The sequence below is a fragment of the Microcebus murinus genome, chromosome 32 (assembly GCF_040939455.1).
Source record: "Microcebus murinus isolate Inina chromosome 32, M.murinus_Inina_mat1.0, whole genome shotgun sequence".
NCBI classification, from domain to species: Eukaryota; Metazoa; Chordata; class Mammalia; order Primates; family Cheirogaleidae; genus Microcebus; species Microcebus murinus.
In genome coordinates, this window is record NC_134135.1 from 3,287,166 (window position 1) to 3,308,856 (window position 21,691).

Below are 21,691 nucleotides of genomic sequence, written 5' to 3' on the forward strand. Positions count from 1 at the left end.
ATTTTATATATTTATATAATACATATTATATTAATATAGTTATATAGTACTATATATTTTAATATTAGTAAACTATATTTTTCTCCAAATTTTCCATATTATTTGGTGTTGAGTTGTGCTCATGAAATAATGATTTATAATATAAACTACTGGCATCATATTCTTCCTTTCACCCCTTTGAAAATCCTTCTTAGATATTTTGTCTAATTCCATTTCTCTGCACTTGACTTAAAAATCATGTGCAGCTCAGAGGTCTGAAGATTATAAAGAACTTTGTTTTGGCCAGGCACGGTGGCTCACGTCTGTAATCCTAGCTCTCTTGGGAAGCCAAGGCGGGCGGATTGCTCGAGGTCAGGAGTTTGAAACCAGCCTGAGCAAGAGCGAGACCCTGTCTCTACTATAAATAGAAAGAAATTAATTGGTCAACTAATATATATAGAAAAAATTAGCCGGACATGGTGGCGCATGCCTGTAGTCCCAGCTACTTGGGAGGCTGAGGCAGAAGGATTGCTTGAGCCCAGGAGTTTGAGGTTGCTGTGAGCTAGGCTGACGCCACGGCACTCACTCTAGCCTGGGCAACAAAGCGAGACTCTGTCTCAAAAAAAAAAAGAACTTTGTTTTGGGTAGAAAGACTTCTCTGGTATGCAGAGACTCCACTGAGACATATGTCAGACCACAGTATCTCCTGTTTTCTTCCACATGAGACCCTGTCAGCCTCCAAAGATCAAGGGAAAAAAAAGAGCCTCCCTAAACACACCAAAGTCTCTATGGAGATGCTAGCTAGGAGCTAGTAAATTATTTTTTTTGTAATTACAACAAGGGAAAAAGAGTTTTAAAAATATATTCTCAACATCTTGGGACTGCACTGTCATTGCGGTGACAGGTAAAATGATAATTGCAGTTCTGAGAGAAGGTGAGGTCATGACACCATAAATCTATATCTTGAGGTCTGGCTGCCTCCCTCCCACATAATACTGACTGGCGTGGCCACTGCACTGAGCCCCGCCCCCCTCACCCAGACAGAAGCATAAAGTTAGGTGAGTATTTTATATTTCAGTTTAACAGGTAGTGTCTGTAAGGAAAGGACATATGTCAGGAGTCCGGGTAGGTGATTATATATAAAAAGGGGACCCTTATGGGTCTAAAACTGGCACAGTGCCACAGGCGCACAGGAGGGAGTGATAATCCTACATCCTGAGCTGAGCTGGTATAGAGTGTTGGAGGTTGTCGACCCTACACCACTCTTATAATCATCGATGATGATGACTTTTGGTGTTTACACGATAATGAAACTTCAGTTTTAAGGTGCTTGAAGACTATAATTCTAAAATCTATGTCTTGTTCAGTCTACTTTATACAAATTATAGATAAAATTTTAAGGATAATGAGAGGTGCACCTATATCAATCAGTTCCATGCTTATAATAAAGAGTTGGATAAATCTATAAGAATTATCTAATCCTATGCAGAAACAGTGTATCCAAATGACGATTGCTGAAATAGAAATGTTTTCTGAAACAGTCATGTATGAAGTGCTAAATGGAGACAGTAATTGTGTCTCTACTGAAAACATAAGTGATCTGTTGCTTATGCTGAGCCTGTTTTCAGTCATGAAGTTAAGCAACATTTAAGGAACAGGTAACCTTATAATCAGTTTCAGATAGCAGTTGCCAGTATTGAATTACCTTGTGATGATTTTCTCTGGTTTAAACTATGGATATGTTTATGGATATGATATGGGTCCATCATATGGATATGATGGATATGATAGTTAGCTTGACTATTTCTACAATAGATCAAAACATTACATTGTGTCTCATAAATATATATAATTATTATTGGTCAATTAAAAATAGATAAATAAACAAATCTACTATCCCCAAATCTACCATTTCAATTTATAAAATGCATAAGATTCCACATCTTACAGACTTAATTTTCCATATGTGTCCTATGTTAATATCTTTCACAATCTCATCACAATGCTAATTGTTTTACTTATATATTAATCAATGAGTATGTGAACTGAAAATAGTAATAATTAAGTTTCCACCTTACTCTATTTGATCATACACTAGTGTTCCATGTCCCATAATTAGTTCATGATATCAGATTGTTCAATAATTCCTATAGTAGGTGGCAGTGTACTTTTGTTCCTGGCCTAAAAGAAAATGAGTCTCTCTGTGGCTATCCTGAAATGGGGACTAATTTTTTTTTTTTTTTGAGACAGGGTCTCTCTTTGTTGTCCAGGTTAGAGTGCAGTGGTGTGATCATAGCTCATTATAATCTCAAACTTCTGACTCAAATGATCCTCCTGCCTCAGCCTCCCAAGTAGCTGGGACTATAGGTACAAGCCACCAAGCCAGGTAAAGTTCTCTTTATTTTTTGTAAATATGGAGTCTCACTTTCACATGGGCTGGCTAATCTTGTATTCATTAAATCCAACTAAACCATGGGGCATATTTCTGTATTATTATACTACAATCAGTGCATCTAATTTTATCAAGACCTTTAAAAGTTCATTCATAATTGACATTGGCCTATGGGGTAATTTTTTATACTACCAATTGAAATTTGAAACAAAATTATAAAACTAAATATCACTGATGTAAAATATAAAGACAAGGCATAAAATAAAAATTATATATCTGAATTATTGGAAGAACTCAGCTAACTTGCTTTGATTGTAGAACATGGTGTTAAAACACACTCTTTGAAATGATCCCAGACAACATCAAGTTCCCATCTACCCCAACCAGTGTGTAAATTTAGACAAATCACATACATAACCTCTCTGTGCTTAAGTCCTCCTTATCTTTATAATGGTAGTGCCTGTCTCACAGATTCAGGGGGAATAAAGAAGTTACCGCATGTCTGTTCTTCACAGCAAGGATTAATACGTTGCAAGTACACTTTAAAGAGTATGCATTCACGTATCGGCAAACTCTTAATAATAGGAAAAAACTTTAAGGAAATATTTCCAAATGGAGAAATCGGATTTCAGTGGACATTGTAAATGTAGCCCATGCCTCATATTCCTATGCAGGATCCTCTGGCTCTGAAGATGAATATTGGTCTGTGGGAACCGACAGAATGGCTGCCTTAGATTTGTCTACAGTAATGACCTTCTTATCACAGACTGCACTTGGAATCCTGGGGAACTTCTCCCTTCTTTACCATCTTCTCTTCCTTTACTGCTCTGGGTACAGATTAAGGTCCACAGATTTGATTCTCATACACCTGGTTGTAGGCAACTCCTTATTTCTCCTCTTTAGAGGAGTTCCTCAGACAATGCACGCTTTAGGGTTTAGACATGTCCTCAATGACTTTGGATGCAAACTTGTTTTCTATCTTCACAGAGTGGGCAGGGGTGTGTCCACTGGCAACACCTGCCTCTTGAGTGTCATCCAGGCCATCACAATCAGCCCTACGAACTCCAGGTGGTGGGCAGAGCTTAAATGGAAAGCTCCCAAGTATATTGGTACCTCCATATTGCTATGTTGGATTCTCCACATTCTGGTAAATATCATTTTTCTTATGTATATGACTGGCAAGTGGAACACAAAAAATATCACAAAGACAAAAGATTTTGGATATTGTTCTGCTGTTCACCATGACAAAGCCAGAGAGTCACTATATGTTGCCTTGTTATCATACTCTGATGTTTTATGTTTGGGGATTATGACCTGGGCCAGCAGCTCCATGGTTTTCATCCTGCACAGGCACAAGCAGCGTGTCCAACACATCCACAGGACTAATGTCTCCCTCAGATCCTCCCCTGAGTCCAGAGCTACAAAAACCATCCTTCTTCTGGTGAGCACCTTTGTATCTTTTTATGCTCTCTCTATTATGTTACAAGCGTGTTTGGCACTTTTTAATAATCCCAGTCAATTGATAGTGAACATCTCTGCAATAATCAATGCATGTTTCCCAACTGTCAGCCCCTTTGTTCTCATGAGCGGGGACTCCAATGTGTCCAGGCTTTGCATTGCCTGGATAAATAATAAAAAAATTCTGGCTGGGCGACTCTGGGAGGCCAAGGTGGGTGGATTGTTTGAGCTCAGGAGTTCGAGACCAGCCTGAGCAAGAGCGAGACCCCATCTCTACTAAAAATAGAAAGAAATTAGCTGGACAACTAAAAATACGTACAAAAAAATTAGCCAGGCATGGTGGCGCATGCCTGTAATCCCAGCTACTTGGGAGACTGAGGCAGGAGGATCGCTTGAGCCTAGGAGTTTGAGGTTGCTGTGAGCTAGGCCGACACCACAGCACTCTAGCCTGGGCAGCAGAGTGAGACTCTGTCTCAAAAAAAAAAAAAATCCCCTAATATTATCAGAAATATGTGAATCGTATGTATTTGTACAACATTCAGTTCATTCACTTATCTCCATAGACCTGAAAACACTGTTAAGAAATAGTCACACTATAAGGAAGTGGTGATACACACACGTTTGTATAAATATCAGTGTGTATGTATATTGTATGTGTATATATGTATGTGCATAATCACTGTAACATCAGCTGACTCTAGCCAAACGCTGTGTCCCTTGAAACTATTAATAATTCATGTTACCTTTAAGACTTTTGGGAAAAAGTCATGGACTCTGACATGCTGTGTCTTTCATCACTAAATCTATTAAAAATAGGCTGTCTGATTTCATTTCCTTTTCCTCCTCCTGATCCACACATTTTGTGTTTTTATTTTATTTATTTTATTTATTTTTATTATTTCAGCATATTATGGGGGTACAAATGTTAAGGTTACGTATATTGCCCTTATTCCCCCTCCCCCTCCCCCCTCGAGTCAGAGCTTTTGGCATGATCATCCCCCAAACGCTGCACATCTCACTCATTGTGGTTGTATATACCCATTCCCTCCTCCCCCTCCCACCCGCCTGACACCCAATAAATGTTACTCCTATATGTCCACTTAGGTGTTGATCTGTTAATGCCAATTTGCTGGTGAGTACATGTGGTGCTTGTTTTTCCATTCTTGAGATACTTCACTTAGTAGAATGGGTTCCAGCTCTATCCAGGAAAATATAAGATGTGCTATATCACCATTGTTTCTTAAAGCTGAGTAGTACTCCATGGTATACATATACCACATTTTATTAATCTACTCATGTATTGATGGGCACTTGGGTTGTTTCCACACCTTTGTGATTGTGAATTGTGCTGCTATAAACATTCGAGTGCAGGTGTCCCATTTGTAGTCATTTTGATCCACACATTTTGGTTAAGTAATTTGTTGATTGAATGAGGCTGTCCCCAAAAGGGCTTATCTCTTTTTGACTGCCTCTAGGATAAGAATGAAATGGTTGGGAACTATGTGAATCTATTTCCTAAATTTGAGATTTTTCACTCTGACCATTACTGGGCAAGGTGTGTCTGTCTTTTTCCTAACAGCAACCCCCGGCCAGCCTGATTTGTATATACTGACCATCTGAGTGGCAGCCCTGCCAAAAGCGAGTTTATGGGATTCAGACTTAGTTCTGGGTAAGTTTTAAATGTCCCTCTTTCACCTGGCTGTTATGGATAAAATGTCTATGGGAAAGTAGGGAATGGCAAGAATAAGGTGAAATTATGGGCGGGCGTGGTGGCTCACGCCTATAATCCTAGCACTCAGGGAGGCTGAGGCGGGCGGATCGTTTGAGCTCAGGAGTTCGAGACCAGCCTGAGCAAGAGCGAGACCCCGTCTCTACCAAAAAATAGAGAGAAGTTAATAGAACAGCTAAAATATATAAATAGAAAAAGTTAGCCGGGCATGGTGGTGCATGCCTGTAGTCCCAGCTACTTGAGAGGCTGAGGCAGGAGTGTTGCAGCAAGTGTACAGCTAGTGTTACAGCTCCTGACTGGGGAAAGAACGGAGCGGCACACGAAGAATCAGAGAATAGCCTTTATTCCTTCCCACCAGGCTCAGCACACCTAGTGTTACAGCTCTCTTCCTGTCTTCCGATCTTCTGACCCTCTTCCTTGTGCTCCTCCTGCTTTTATACCCTTGGTAGGGCTCAAAAAGCGTCCAATCAACTACAAGCTTTAACATCCAATCAACAACAAGCTTTAACATCCAATCAAAAACAGTGGGATTCAAAAATTACCCAATCAGGATCACACAAGCAGCATGGCTGGAAACAGGCAGTGGCACGGATGGCATGCGGGCCGGGCGGCTCTCTGCCGGGGGGCCTGGCCTCAGCAGCGTGTCCTCCAACTGGCCATGCACAGTGCTGGCCCGCAGAGATGCAGAGCGATGAGGAGGTGACAAGCGGCCACGTCCAGGCGCCTGACATTTTCCATATCAGGGGGATCGCTTGAGCCCAGGAGATTGAGGTTGCTGTGAGCTAGGCTCATGCCATGGCACTCTAGCCCAGGCAACAGAGTGAGACTCTGTCTCAAAAAAAAAAAAAAAAAAAAAAAAGAAGGTGAGATTATAGTATGAGAACGGGACTGATTCTGTAGAGGGAGAGGGACATCCTGAAACCTGGGGAGGAATCAGCTTAGATTCCAGGAGCTATGGGTAATGGAGGGGCATTAATAACCTCTGTCTTTCTGAATCACCCCTGCGAGGCCCAGAGGAGAGTCTGGAAATCATGTTGGGCCAGGACTGTGTTCGTATCAGTTAAGCAAATGGTATGGCAGGGACTGTGGGTTCATCTTCTTAGTTTGGTTGCCACAGCACCCTTAAGAATCCTGTGGGACTGTTCCATCACTCTATGATGTAGGTGTGAGATTCTCGTGCGGAGTGTGCACTCAGTGCCCAGCTGTCCAGGGTCACAGTTGCTTCAGACGTTGGAGAACTATCACTTTTGCCTGAGGAGACTTAGTAACCCAAGGCTGAGCTTAAGCTGGACTCTATGGAGTACTGATTTCATGTTATACTTTCGGAGTGAGCTGGAGCTTCTCTTTCTGTTTTTCTATCACCTAGAGATGAATCTATATCAATATTTGAGTAAATCAAAGACATGGCTAAGGTAAGAGACCCCTAGACATAGCCCCAAGCATAGCCCGACTTTGTCTGTTCCTCTTCCCACTTTACTAATTATGTTGGCATGAGCTAATAAAGAGAGACTAGTAAAGAGAGGTGGGGTCCGACATCCTACGCAAATCTCTGATGATTCCTAATGTAATTTAGTGTGGCCCACAATGACAGTGATTGTTGGTGCTTGATCCAAGTGACCGTGAAACCTGATCTTTCATGTGCTTAAAGACAGTAGTCCTGAGATCCATCTGCTGTTCAGCCCACTCTACAGGAATCACAGACTAAATGTGTAGGTTTACCAGATGTATACCTGTAACTGTCATGCTTGTCATGAATGGTACTTGTAGAAGGAGTATACAGGGGTATCACAATCCTGTGCAGTGTGTCCAAATGGCAGTTACTTAGATAGAAATGTTTCCTTTAACTTTGGTTGTATGATGCGATGAATAGAGACAGTAATTGTGTCTCTATTGAAAACATCTCTGGTGGTTGATTATGGTCTATTTTCCTCTTGGAGTTACGCAAACAGCATTTCAGAAAAAGATAACTATGTGTTTCAGACAGCAGTGGTCAGCAGGAAATGTATCTTGTGATATTTTCTCTACTTGTTTAAAATATTTTAATATTATTATTCTTTGAGCCAAGGTCTCACTCTGTCACCTAGAGTGCAGTGGCATCATCATAGCTCACGGCAACCTCAAACGCCAGGGCTCAAGCAATCCTCCCACCTCAGCCTCCTGAGTAGCGGAGACAACAGGCACCTGGCTAATTTTTGTATTTTTTTTTATAGAGATGGGGTCTTGCTCTTGCTCAAGCTGATCTTGAACTCCTGGGCTCAAGCAATCGTCCTGCCTTGGCCTCCGAAAGTGCTAGGATTACAGGCACCGGCCAACATTCCCAGCCCTAATATTAATTTTAAGATATCTATTTCAATTCATAAAATGTACAAGCTATGCACCTTGAAGATCCAATTTTGTAGATATGTGTTTCTTATATTTTAATATCTTTCACAATTGTTGCTTCATCGCTCATAATTTCACTTAACTCAGTTACTAAGTGTGTAAGTATATGATTTGAATTGAATGATAATTTCTACCATATACTATTTTATTATGAAGTCTTGTTTTATGTCCTATAATTTAGGGCATGAGCTCCTATTGTTTAGTAGTTCCTGTGATAGGTGTACTTTTGCTTATGGCATAAAAACATATGCATCTTTCTATTGCTCTCCTAATAGTAGTATGTACTGTGTGCCTCATATATTTTTTTATTATTTATTTATTTATTTATTTATTTATTTATTTATTTATTTATTTATTTATTTATGAGACAGAGTCTCACTCTGTTGCCTGGGCTAGAGTGCTGTGGAGTCAGCCTAGCTCACAGCAACCTCAAACTCCTGGGCTCAAGCGATCCTTCTGCCTCAGCCTCCCGAGTAGCTGGGACTACAGGCATATGCCACCATGCCCAGCTAATTTTTTATATTTTTGGCAGAGACAGGGTCTTGCTCTTGCTCAGGCTGGTCTCGAACTCCTGAGCGCAAATGATCCACCTGCCTCGGCCTCCCAGAGTGCTAGGATTATAGCCCTGGGCCACCACACCCGGCTGAGATTTTGAAGAAAAAAAAAGTTATCTTATGTACACTCTTTATAGCAGTGATGTATACTTTGTAAATTTCCTCTAAAGGTTGTATTTTCAACTCTTGGAAATCTCTTAATAACACTTAAAAAGAAAAATTTGGAACATATCTAAGAAGGAACTGATAGTATGCAGATACTATTGGATTTCAGTTCACATGATAAATGTAGCTTTTGCATGCTAAATCCATGAAGGATCTTCTGGCTCTGAAGACAAATATCAGTCATTGAAAACTGATGGAATGGCCTCCAGAGATTTGGCCATAGGAACAGTCTTCTTATCACAGAGTGTACTGGGATCCTGGGGAACTTCTCTCTTATTTATCATCATTTCTCCCTTTCCTTGTCTGGGTGCATATTAAGGCCCACAGGTTTGCTTCTGAAGCATCTGATGGTAGCCAACTCCTCATGTCTCCTCTCTAGGGGACTCCCACAGACAAATGGCAGCTTTGGGCTTGAAACATCTTTCCAGTGATTTTGGATGCAAACTTCTTTTCTATGTTCAAAGACTGGGCAGGGGTGTGTCCATTGGCACCACCTGTCTGTTGAGTGTCTTTCAGGCCATCATCATGATCCCCTGGGACTCCTGGTGGGCAGAGCTTAAAGTGAACACTCTCAAATGCATAGGCTTACTCACCATCCTGTGCTGGATCCTGAACATGCTGATAAATACCGTTTTTCCTCTTTACGGTGTTGGCAAATGGATCAACAGAAACATTACCAAGAAGAAAGGCCATGGTTACTATTATAGTATAGTTAATGACACAATTATAGACTCACTATATTCAACGTTATTACTATTCACAGACGTTTTGTGTCTGGGACTCATGATCTGGGCCAGCAGCTCCATGGTTTTCATCCTGCACAGGCACAAGCAGCAGGTGCGACACATTCGGAAGACTAATGTTTTTCCCAGATCCTCCCCTGAATCCAGAGTGTCGTGGCCCGTTTGCAGGACAGAAGATGGACACAGAACAGAAAAAGACACACAGACACACACAAAGACGGTTACAAGACTGCAGTGCGGAACGCACCAGTTGTTTTATTTTTATACCCCAAAAATCAAAGTTAGTTCTTTATACGTGCCCACCCAGGCATTTCAACAATGGCCATAAATTCCAGAATGCATAGCCTTAGGGAAGCAGATAGCCTCTGGCTCAGAATTTCCAGGTGGTTGCTCCAGGGGCTAGGCATAGATCACAGACAGAGATTAGCAAGGATGGGCAAGGCAAGCCACAGGGGGCATTTCTCATCCCCAGCTTCTCTTAGGGTGAACCCCTAAGGTTGTAGGCTGACCCCCGGCAGCTGTGCATGGCTTAGGTCTCCCCTCTTCTTGTGGAGTCTTACCCGTCCTTGACTAACCAGCCATCTTATGGGGTTTGAGCAGCAATCACAGGAACAATGTGTTTATTGTGTGGCCTCCAAACCCCCCATTGCCGTGGGGCTGGGCAGCTCTTGCTTACTTGCTGCTCACTTCCTTTGTTATGCCTCTAAGCAACAGACCTTGTCTGGAGCACATTGCTTTTAAACGCTCTGGGCAGAACACGTACATTAATCACTAAATTTAATTCTTAAACTAGAAAAATTTACAAAAATCCCCTACACCAGAGCTACCAAAAGCATCCTTGTCCTGGTGAGCACCTTAGTGTGTTTTTATACCCTCTCCTCTATCTTTCAGCCTTGCTTGTCTCTTTCAAATAATTCTGGTTGGTTGGTGGTGAACATCTCTGCACTAACTGATGCATGTTTCCCAACTCTCAGTCCTTTTATTTTCATGAGCCAGGACTCTAGTGTATCTAGGCTCTGTTTTGCCTGGATAAGAAACCGAAAATCCCCTAATATTATCAGAAAAATATAAATTTTATGTTTTTTCACAATATTCAGTTGTTAATTTACTCATTTACCACAGATTTGTGGAATTGTAAGCATAGTTATGTAACAGTGAGAATGGTGGTATATGCACAAAAATGCGTATTTGTATGTCTATAAATGTGTATCTATAAATCAAATTATATTTATCATTCATCAAATGATATTGGAAAGTATATATTAAAAATATAAAATAATACTAATTACATCAATTACAAACTGCTTTAAGCTTAAAGGCCATTTTATTTGATTTTTTATGGCCATCCTACTTGATTAATTGCTTAAATTACATAAGATATGTATGTGTGTGTGTGTGTGTGTATATATATATATATATATAGAGAGAGAGAGAGAGAGAGTCTCACTCTGTTGCCTGGGATAGAGTGCCGTGGTGTCAGCCTAGCTCACAGCAACCTCAAACTCCTGGGCTCAAGTGATCCTCCTGCCTCAGCCTCCTGAGTAGCTGGGACTACAGGCATGCGCCACCATGCCCGGCTAATTTTTTCTATTTTTGGCAGAGACAGGGTCTCACTTTTGCTCAGACTGGTCTCGAACTCCTGATCTCAAGTGATCTGCCCACCTCAGCCTCCCAGAGTGCTAGGATTACAGGTGTGAGCCACTGTGCCCAGCCTACATAAGATATATTTTTAAAAATTTTTCTGCTTTAATGTTTTGGCTATATCTCTCAAAAAATGTCTAATTTAATATTGTCATTAATGTTTCACTTTAATAGGAGCAATTAGTCTATTTGGATTTAAAATAATATTGGATATGTTTGGCATTCAGTTTATTGACTTATAATGTGCTCTTCATGACAACTGCCTTATTTTCTTAATTTTTTTGCCTTAGCTTTTCTGTTGTTTAAATAATTCTGTATTTTACCCTTTTTGTGCTAGCTGTATATATAGAATCTCTTAAATTTTGCTTAAATATTGGGGCAACCTTAAAAAGTAATCACAGTAAAGGTATTTAAGACTTCTATTTTGACAATATGAGGGAGTCATGCCACAAATCTATTTACATTCTTCAAACCTTAAAATTTTTTTTATATGTATTTTTTTAAAAAATTAATACATTAGTCTGGGTGCGGTGGCTCACGCCTATAATCCTAGCACTCTGGGAGGCTGAGGCGGGAGGATCGTTTGAGCCCAGGAGTTTGAGGTTGCTGTGAGCTTGGTGATGCCATGGCACTCTAGCCAGAACAACAAGAGAGAGACTCTGTCTCAAAAAAAAAAAATAATAAAAAGAATACATTAATGCATACACAGATCATAAGTGCATAGTTCAAGAAAGTTTCATAAACAAGATACATCTCTGTATGCAGCTTTTATATTAAAAAACAAGAACATTGTTCGCCTGTCAATAGAAAAGAAGTCAAACTCTGTAAAATAATTTAAAGACATATATATTCTGAGCTAGATTTGAGGACCGCAGCTTGGAGCCATGGCCAAGAAGCCTTGAGCAAGTGGACTCATTGTGATTGGGTTACAGTTGGGTTTTATACATATTAGGGAGACAGGGGTTACAGGTAACGTCATAAGTCAATACGTGGGGGGCATATATTAGTTTGGCCTGAAAAGATGGGACATCCTAAAGTGGGGGCTTACAGGTTATAGGTGGGTTTAAAAACTCTTTGGCTTGTAATTAGTTAAAAAAATGAAGCTTTGTCTAAAGGCTTGGAATGTTTTAAGATGAAAAAGTCTGTTAATCAGAGATAAGCTACGGCCATATATGTGTTGTATAAATTGAGGACCTGCAGGTTTGTCTTGCACAGCCTCAGGCCTGTTCATCAGTTACAGAGGATAGCTACAAGAGGGACCAACGCGTGATGAGGCATGTGTGACCTCCCTTCTCATGGCCGGCAACTCAGTTTTAGGGTATCCCTTTGGCCAAGAGGGGGGGTCCATTCAGTCAGCTGGTGGGGAGTGGCCTTAAGATTTTATTTTAGTTCATAAACCTAATAGATGCTTCCTCATAGCCTCACCCAGTCACTATCCTAAAGGGTGACCACTAATGACAGACATCTCTTTTATCATTTTGACACTTTTTATGGAATCATACAGCATGGATTTGTAGGGGCCAAGGGAAAACTTATCCTTTGCCCTCTGAAGTTTCACTGAAAAATCAACTCACAAAAGGCAGATTAATTAGAGAAAAGGCATACTAATTTATTTTATCGTAGTGCTTCATGGAACAGGAGCCTTCAGAATGAAGACCCAACCACCTAAGGGGGTATGGTATATGCCATCTTGAGGTCACAGAAGAATGTGGGCTCAGAGCATGCTCAAGGTTACAGTGGTAAGTCAGGCTTTAGTGGGAAGGCAGGTTATGGGAGAGGAAGAAGAGGATGGTTAGTTAGCAAAGATGGTCTTGTTATGTAGCTGAAACCTCACAGGTTGCAATCCTCAGAGAGAGTAGTTGGTAAGTGTTTCTCTCTCTCTTTCTTTTTTTTTTGATACAGACTCCCACTGTGTTGTCTTGGCTAGAGTGCCATGGTGTCAGCCTAGCTCACAGCAACCTCAAACTCCTGGGCTCAAGTGATCCTCCTGCCTCAGCCTCCCAGAGTGCTAGTGTTAGGGTGGAAAGCCTAGTAGGTGCTCACGGCATAGGTGGAGAAAGATTTCTCATGCAGAGATTTGGATCTAAAGGTACAAAAGTTTATTTTATCTTCTTGGAGGACAGAGAGAGAGAGTGAAAGAGAGTGGGGAAAGAGAGAAGGGGGGTGGCATGGCCCAAAAAGGACAAGGGAGATGCCAGCAGTGAGGCCAAGTGGCTTGCTGATTTTATGAGGACAAAAAGAAAGAAAGGAAAAAAAAAAAAAAACACCCAGTGAGCATTGTCAGTTGAAACTAAAGCAGCTGTGGAGTAATTAGCAGGCAGCTTCATCAGGTTGTTGTCATTCTTTCTTATTTTCTCTGCTCCTGGAGACTTGGTTATCTCTGAGATGTAGTCAGGCTTTTTCCAGGGGATGTGATTTTGCCCCTGAGGTATGGTTTTGGGTGGGAAACTGAGGCTTGGAGATCAGAATTCTTTTAAAAAATAAAATTTTAGTTAAATATTTTTTTTTTTTTTGAGAAAGAGTCTCACTTTGTTGCCCAGGCTTCAGTGAGTGCCGTGGCGTCAGCCTAGCTCACAGCAACCTCAAACTCCTGGGCTCAAGCGATCCTTCTGCCTCAGCCTCCTGAGTAGCTGGGACTACAGGCATGTGCCACCATGCCTGGCTAATTTTTTCTATATATATTAGTTGGCCAATTAATTTCTTTCTATTTATAGTAGAGACAGGGTCTCACTCTTGCTCAGGCTGGTTTTGAACTCTTGACCTCGAGCAATCTGCCCACCTTGGCCTCCCAGAGTGCTAGGATTATAGGCGTGAGCCACCGCACCCGGCCTCTCCTTCTACTTTAAAGTGACCTTATTTTATATGTAATATAAGCATGTTATAATAATATATTTTCTGAGCTTTATGTTATCATACAATTTACTTTTTTTAATTCATGAATTTTCTATTTCAATGGTCTCTCAGTCTATTTATGTAAGTATACACTGTGTTTCTTACACATGCTTTGTAATATGATCTAGTCACTGATGGGGCTATCCAGAATCAAGTTTTTTTTCATATTTTGATAATACATATGTAAACTTTTATATATGTGAATATATATAAGCATTACATATGTGACTATATAAGCATGTACGTATATAAACATTGTAACAAAATATATTCCTGGAAAATTCTGATTAATCTTTCTACCAAAAAAATTATTTAATTTTTCCATTTCTTTAAATCTATTTTATCTATATATGTAAGCTTCATAGCTTTCCTCATACAGGAATTTCACATTTCTTGCCATTTACTTCTATTTTATTCTATTATTTTTTATTTGCATCTTCCCTTTCAATATAGCTTATCTTAGACCCTTTTATGTTGCTCTAACAGAATACAACAGACTGAGTAATTTTTTTTTTTTTTTTGAGACAGAGTCTTGCTTTGTTGCCCAGGCTAGAGTGAGTGCCATGGCGTCAGCCTAGCTCACAGCAACCTCAAACTCCTGGGCTCAAGTGATCCTCCTGTCTCAGCCTCCCAAGTAGCTGGGACTACAGGCATGCCCAGCTAATTTTTTCTATATGTATTAGTTAGCCAATTAATTTCTTTCTATTTATATTAGAGATGGGGTCTCGCTCTTGCTCAGGCTGGTTTCGAACTCCTGACCTCGAGCAATCCACCCACCTTGGCCTCCCACAGAGCTAGGATTACAGGTGTGAGCCACCGCGCCCGGCCAGACTGAGTAATTTTTAATGAACAGAAATTTGGTTCATTTGGTTCATGGTTCTGGAGGCTGGGAAGTCCAATACGAAGGTGCCAGCATCTGGTAAGGCCCCCTCTTGCTACCTCATTTCATGACAGAATGTAGAAGGGCAAAAGAGCATGCTTGAAAGGAGGGAGACTGAACTCAGGTATTTATTAGGAACACAATTCCATGATAATTAACCTGTACTCGTCATAATGGCATTAATTAGCTCATGAGGGCTTGAATCATTTCTCAAAGATCCCACCTCTCAATATTGTTGCATTGGGGATTAAGTTTCCAACACATAAACTTTGGAGACCTAATTCCAACCTAGCATTCTGTCCCTGGCCCCCCAAATTCACATTTTTCTCAAATGCAAAATACATTTATTCCATCTCAATAGACCGAACGTCTTCACTAATTCCAGCATCAACTCAAAAGTGCAATGTCCACAGTCTCATGTAAATCAGATATAGGTTAAGACTCAAGGCACAATTCATCCTGAGGCAAATTACCCTCCAGCCGTGAACCTGTGAAATCACATTAATTCTCTACTTCCAAAATAAAATAGTGGGATAGGCATAGGATAGACATTCTTGTTCCAAAAAAGGGAAATGACAGGAAGAAAGAAGTAACTGGTCCTAAGTAAGTCTAAAACACAATAGGGTGTGCAACATTGCATCTTAAGACTTCAAAAATAATTTTTCCAGAGGAAAAACAAAGAAAAAGAATTGTAGGACAGGCCAGGTACGGTGGCTCACGCCTGTAATCTTAGCACTCTGGGAGGCCGAAGCAGGTGGATTGCTCAAGGTCAGGAGTTCGAAACCAGCCTGAGTGAGACCCCGTCTCTACTAAAAATAGAAAGAAATTAATTGACCAACTAAAAATATATGTAGAAAAAATTATCCGGGCATGGTGGTGCATGCCTGTAGTCCCAGCTACTCGGGAGGCTGAGGCAGGAGGATCGCTTGAGCCCAGGAGTTTGAGGTTGCTGTGAGCTAGGCTGACGCCATGGCACTCACTCTAGCCTGGGCAACAAAGTGAGACTCTGTGTCAAAAAAAAAAAAGAATTGTAGGACAAATAACCTCTTCCAGAAGCGTGGGACCTAATGGGATACATGTGCTTCACTGTCAGTCCCTCAAAGCTCAGACTTCAACTTTCCCTGCTTCCTCCTTGTAAGACCCTTCTTCCTCCAGGGAAGGAGGCAGCTTCTCTGCTAAACACTCCATCTGTCTCTTTGGAGATGCTAACTGTAAACTAGAAACTTTTACCTGTTTCTGGGAATTTGGAAGTGGGAAAAAGTTTTTCAGATGTACTCGTAACTCTGACCCTTCCACCGACACTCCATGTGAATTGATAGTTTCAGTTCTGTAGGGAAGTGAGGTCACACAATTGCTGATATGTCTGTCACCCAGAAGTCCCCATTCTGGCAGTGGGAATGAGATGGGTGAGCATTTTCTCTTTCAGTCAGAGAAGGCAGAATCTTTAAGGAAAGTGGTGCAACAGGATTCGTGGTAGGTGATTTTGTCTAGAAATGGCATTATTCTGGGGTAGAAATCAATTTAGTGTCAAAGCCACATGGAAAGAGGACTAAATCTTGATGCATGGGCAGAGCTTGATGGAAACTGGAGAATCTATACTTAAGCCTAATAGTTTATAATAAATTTTAATGTAACTTATGATGATTGTTGATGTTAGTTAGGTCCAAGCCGTAATAAAATTTATTTTTTTTAATGACATGTAGAATTCTAATTTGGAAATTAATGCAACTTTCAATCTGCCATAAAGAAATTATAGGAAAATTTTTCATTTGTATATTTTTCTCAATATTATTTCAACTTACAAATTATTGTATGCATTATGGGTTACAATGGAATGTTTTGATATATGTACATAATGTGCAATGATTCAATCAAGTTAATTAAATATCACCTCATTTATGTATCTTTTTCATGATGAGATGTGAAATTTAGTTATTTTGAAATGTGCAATTACATTAGTAGTCCCCCCTAATTAGTATAAGTATTTGTGTCTTTTGTTAGCTAAAATACATGTTTCTCTATTTTTGTGCCACAAGGTTAAATATGCATCTATCTATATAAACACAAACATATATATTATGACAAACTAATTCTTTTACTTTTCTGATTAGGTACTTCTTTTTTTTGTTTTTGTTTTTGTTTTGAGGCAGAGTCTCACTTTGTTGCCCAGGCTAGAGTGAGTGCCGTGGCGTCAGCCTGGCTCACAGCAACCTCAATCTCCGGGGCTCAGCGATCCTCCTGCCTCAGCCTCCCGAGTAGCTGGGACTACAGGCATTCGCCACCATGCCCGGCTAATTTTTTGTATATATATTTTTAGTTGGTCAATTAATTTATTTCTATTTTTGGTAGAGACGGGGTCTTGCTCAGGCTGGTTTCGAACTCCTGACCTTGAGCAATCCGCCCGCCTCAGCCTCCCAAAGTGCTAGGATTACAGGCATGAGCCACCGCGCCTGGCCTAGGTACTTCTTAATATTCTGCATGAGCTTTATAATGTAAATACAGAGATAGCTATATAAAACATCACCTGTACTTTAGAAATATCTATTTTGCTCCTGTGGAAGTACATGTGCCACAAACTTTACCTAAACAAATATGTTTCGTAACTTTCCCCTCTGATGGCTGTTCCTCTGTTGCTCTAAGTTTAACTCCTCACCTAAGAGATAGGAGATTTTTTTTTCGCCAAATATCTTTCCAACATGGCCAACTGGCATCATCATGTTTTACAAAAAATTTTGTCTTCTATAGATGCTACAACCCATGCTGTTTTATCCCAGACATCCTGTCTTTTTAAATTGTCAACACTTAGCTAATATTTTTAATACATTTTTTTTAATTTCAGAATATTACAGGGGTATAGCCATTTAGGTTACATATATTGCTGTTTTTATAAAATCATCTAAAACATGTTTGGGTTCTCCTTTTTCCCACTCCCGTTAAATCTGGTTTCTACATGAAGATGTTTTGAATATGCTTACCTGTCTCCATAGTATCATATTTCAAATGATCACCAGCTTTATGAGGACGTAACATAAATCTTTAATTATTTTGCCCCCAATAAACCTACTACCTGAAACTGATTTCTGTTCCACCGTTAGCTCATACTGCTTCATTATTCCTTGAGAACAATCATTTCTCCAGTTTCTTGAATGATCATCTCACATTGCTTGCTGTTTCTTTCTCATGGAACTTTTCCAGAAATTCCATGTTTAGTTAATTGTGGAATAAACTTATTATGTCAGAATGAAAGTTACACATTCAAAGACATTGCCATAATCTCCAGATTGTTTTAGGACCTACTGTTTTATTATTTCATAGACTCTGAACTACTCCACTGCAAACATGAATACAATTTATTTTTATTTTTTATTTTTTTTGAGACAGAGTCTCACTCTGTTACCCAGGGTACAGTGACGTGGCGTCAGCCTCGCTCACAGCAACCTCAAACTCCTAGGCTCAAGCAATCCTGCTGCCTCAGCCTCCTGAGTAGCTGGGACTACAGGCATGTTCCACCATGCCCAGCTAATGATATATATATATATTTAGTTGGCCAATTAATTTCTTTCTATTTTTATAGTAGAGATGGGGTCTCGCTCTTGCTCAGGCTGGTTTCGAACTCCTGACCTTGAGCGATCCGCCCACCTCAGCCTCCCAGGGTGCTAGGATTACCATGAATACAATTTAAATTATATAAGTATTTACATAATGATTATGTCATTACATGATTACAAGTAATTACATGATTACATGATTACAAGTAATTACATGATTATGTCATTTATTTGATACAATTGCTGTTACTGTTTGTGGTTTATTATTGGTCAGAAGCTATCTTACTCACTGTTCTCTTATAATGTGACTGCTTCCTAATTGTACTTACAATCTTTGGAAATGAATAAACAAAGAAGTGAGAATGGTGCAAAAACACACATTTTATGTATTTCTGATAAGATTAGCAGATACTGCATTCCTTAACCAGATAAAGAAGGGCCTGGATACACTGAAGTCACAGCTCATGAGAACAAAGGGGCAGGTAGTTGGGAAACACACAGAGATTAGGGCGGAGGTGTTCCCCAGCAACCAAGTGGGATGAGGAGAATAAGAAATACAGACTTGCTAGATGGAGGAGAAGGTGTAAAGTGATACAAAGGTGTTCACCAGAACAAGGATTCTTTAGAGTCAGGGGAGAATCTGGGACAGATGTTAGCCCTGTGGATGTGTCGCACCTGCTGGTCGTGCCTGTGTAGGAGGAAACCATGGAGCTGCTGGCCCAGAGCATGAGCACCAAACACGAAACATCAGGGAATAATAACAACACTGTGAGCAGTGATAGTGTGATTTCATCACTATGTTCCCCAGAACGGAATCCCAAATCCTTTTTCACTGCGGTGTTTGTGTTTCTAGTATTCTCTATTTGCTAGTCACGTACGGAGTGTAAGTTACATTTACCAGCATTTGCAGGATCCGACATAATAATATAGAGGAGCCAGTGTACTTGGGAGCTTTCATTTTCAGTTCTGCCCACCTGCAGTTCCTGAGGCTGATCTCGATGGCTTGGAAAACACTCAAGAGGCAAGTGGTGCAGATGGACACACCCCTGCCCACTCTGTGAAGATAGAAAACAGGTTTGCGTGCAGTATCTTGGGAAAATCTCTCAATCCAAAAGCTGTCATTGTCTCGAGGACTCCTCTGAAGAGGAGGGCTGAAGAATTGGCTACAAGCAAGTGTTTGAGAATCAAATCCATGGATCTTAACCTATGCCCAGTGAAGTAAAGGAAGAGGCAATGATATAGAAGAGTGCAAATCCCACGGATCCCAAATGCACTCTGTGATAACCAGATCATTCCTATTGCCACATCCCTGGAGGCCATTCTGCCAGTTTGCAGTGACTGGTATTTATTTGTCTTCAGAGCCAGAGGACCCTGCATGAGAATATGATGCAATGGCCACATTTACAATGTAAACTTAGATATCATATTCTCCACTTACCGTTAGTTCTCCTTTAGAAATCTTCATAATCTTTCTTTTAATAACATGTTTTCAAGAATTACATATGTAACCTTTAAGAGCACTTATAATTTATTGACAACTGTTATGAAGGCTGTGTATGTGGTGATGTTTTCTTTTTGTCACAAATCCATAAGGCAACCATTATTACTTCCCTGTAAAGATGAGGAGAATATACACACCGAGAGGTTAAGTATTTTTTTTTTTTAAATTCACATCCGATTTAGGGGCAAAATGGGAAATTTAATGTGATTGTGCTTGTTTCAAAGACAAAGCATTATCATCCTGCTACACTGGCAAAGCTAATTGGCTGCATTCTTGGAATGATTCATTTATACAGTATATTTAGTTTTGTTTTTCTGCCTTGTCATTTTATTTCGGATTGTTGGTGTGTTATTCTTAGAATGTAAACGTACAAGTTTCAATCCATATATAAAGATTTATTCTATAGGCTAATTTCAATTATGAATGGAGATTTAGGGACTTAGTAAAATGAAGACGCACTGATTGCAGTGTATGCAGGAACCTGCTCTAGGATTGAGTCTGATTGAATGGCTTCAAGAATTGCTCAAGATTAGGATGACAACAGAATGATTTGTTTGCTTTTATGCTAGGAAGAAAAGTACAAAGGCATCTGTCAGGGGAATTATTGAACAATATCATGTATTGCTGGAAACTATGGGATATGAAATACAAATACAGAATAAAATATTAATATTATCATTTAATATTGGAAACTATGCTTTTGGTAATTTCAGATCATACAATTATGTGTGCATTAACATCTTACTTAAGTAAAACTATTACCAATGGGGTGAGACATGTGAAACATATTAAGATGTTAAGACTCACATGCAAAATAAAGGATGTAAGGGATATACTTTTGTGCGTTTTGTAAACTCAAATTTTAGATTTGGGGATTCATATTTGAATATTTTTAAATAAGAGAATCAATCACAAGACATATTTGAAAGTGACAGCTTCAGTCTTCAATGCACAATTATAGTGAACCTTTTCTTAAATGCTGCTTCCTTAACAAGGGAAAACAGTTTCATCAATATCACCAGACAGTGGATATTTTCAGTAGAGACACAAATAATGTCCCCATTAAGCCAGCGTTGAAAAAGACATTTCTACTCTAGCAATTACCATTCAAACACACTATTTCTGCAGTGGTTTTGATGATTTTTGTGGATTCACCCTACTCTTTATTACAAGAAAAGAAGTATTAGAGACACACCTCTAGTAACTTTGGAAACTTTATCTATGATTCCTGTAAAGTAGGCTGAACAACAGATTGATTTCAGAACTACAGTTCTTAAGTACTTTTTAAAAAATCACATTATACTACCACTTATATTAAACATCACCAATCAGTGTGAAGGAGGATTACAATAAATCACATTTGTAGTCATTTGAGAGTGGTTTAGAATGTCTAGGAACCCTGGTTCACCTTACTAGTTCACCTCATGCTTTAGAAACTATTTGTCCTTCCTGTGTGGTTTTAGCACTGGAACCATTTCAAATCCAAAAGAATCCCATTTTCCAATATGATCGCTAACCTGTCTGATAGATCTCCTCTTACACACTATGCCTCTCAGACGAAGTAAAAAATACTCACCTTACCCACTCCTGCTCTCTGCAGGGTGAGCTCAGTGTGGTAGTTGTGACGGTTGGCGTATGTATGAGAGGGAGGCAGCCAGGCCCTGAGATGAAGGTTTATGATTCTGTGACTTCACCTCCCCATTGAGGTTCAGTTATTTCATGTGTAGCAGCAATGACATTTGTGGCTTGGGAGCTGAGAACACTCTGAAAAACTCTTTCCTGGTTGCTAATTCCTAAATCCAATCACAAATTTCTAATTAGCATCTC

At 39.9% G+C, this 21,691-nt stretch overlaps 1 long non-coding RNA gene across 1 annotated transcript in view; it reads left to right on the forward strand.

Annotated features, from left to right (window-relative positions):
• The first annotated feature begins 636 nt into the window (after nucleotides 1-636).
• LOC105874738 (uncharacterized) overlaps nucleotides 637-21,691 on the forward strand; it is an 84,739-nt gene continuing 63,684 nt past the window's right edge. The window contains exons 1-3 of the long non-coding RNA XR_012915872.1: nucleotides 637-3,518; nucleotides 3,722-3,812; nucleotides 5,409-5,498. This is a non-coding gene — a long non-coding RNA (uncharacterized LOC105874738). The remainder of the gene's footprint in view (nucleotides 3,519-3,721; nucleotides 3,813-5,408; nucleotides 5,499-21,691) is intronic.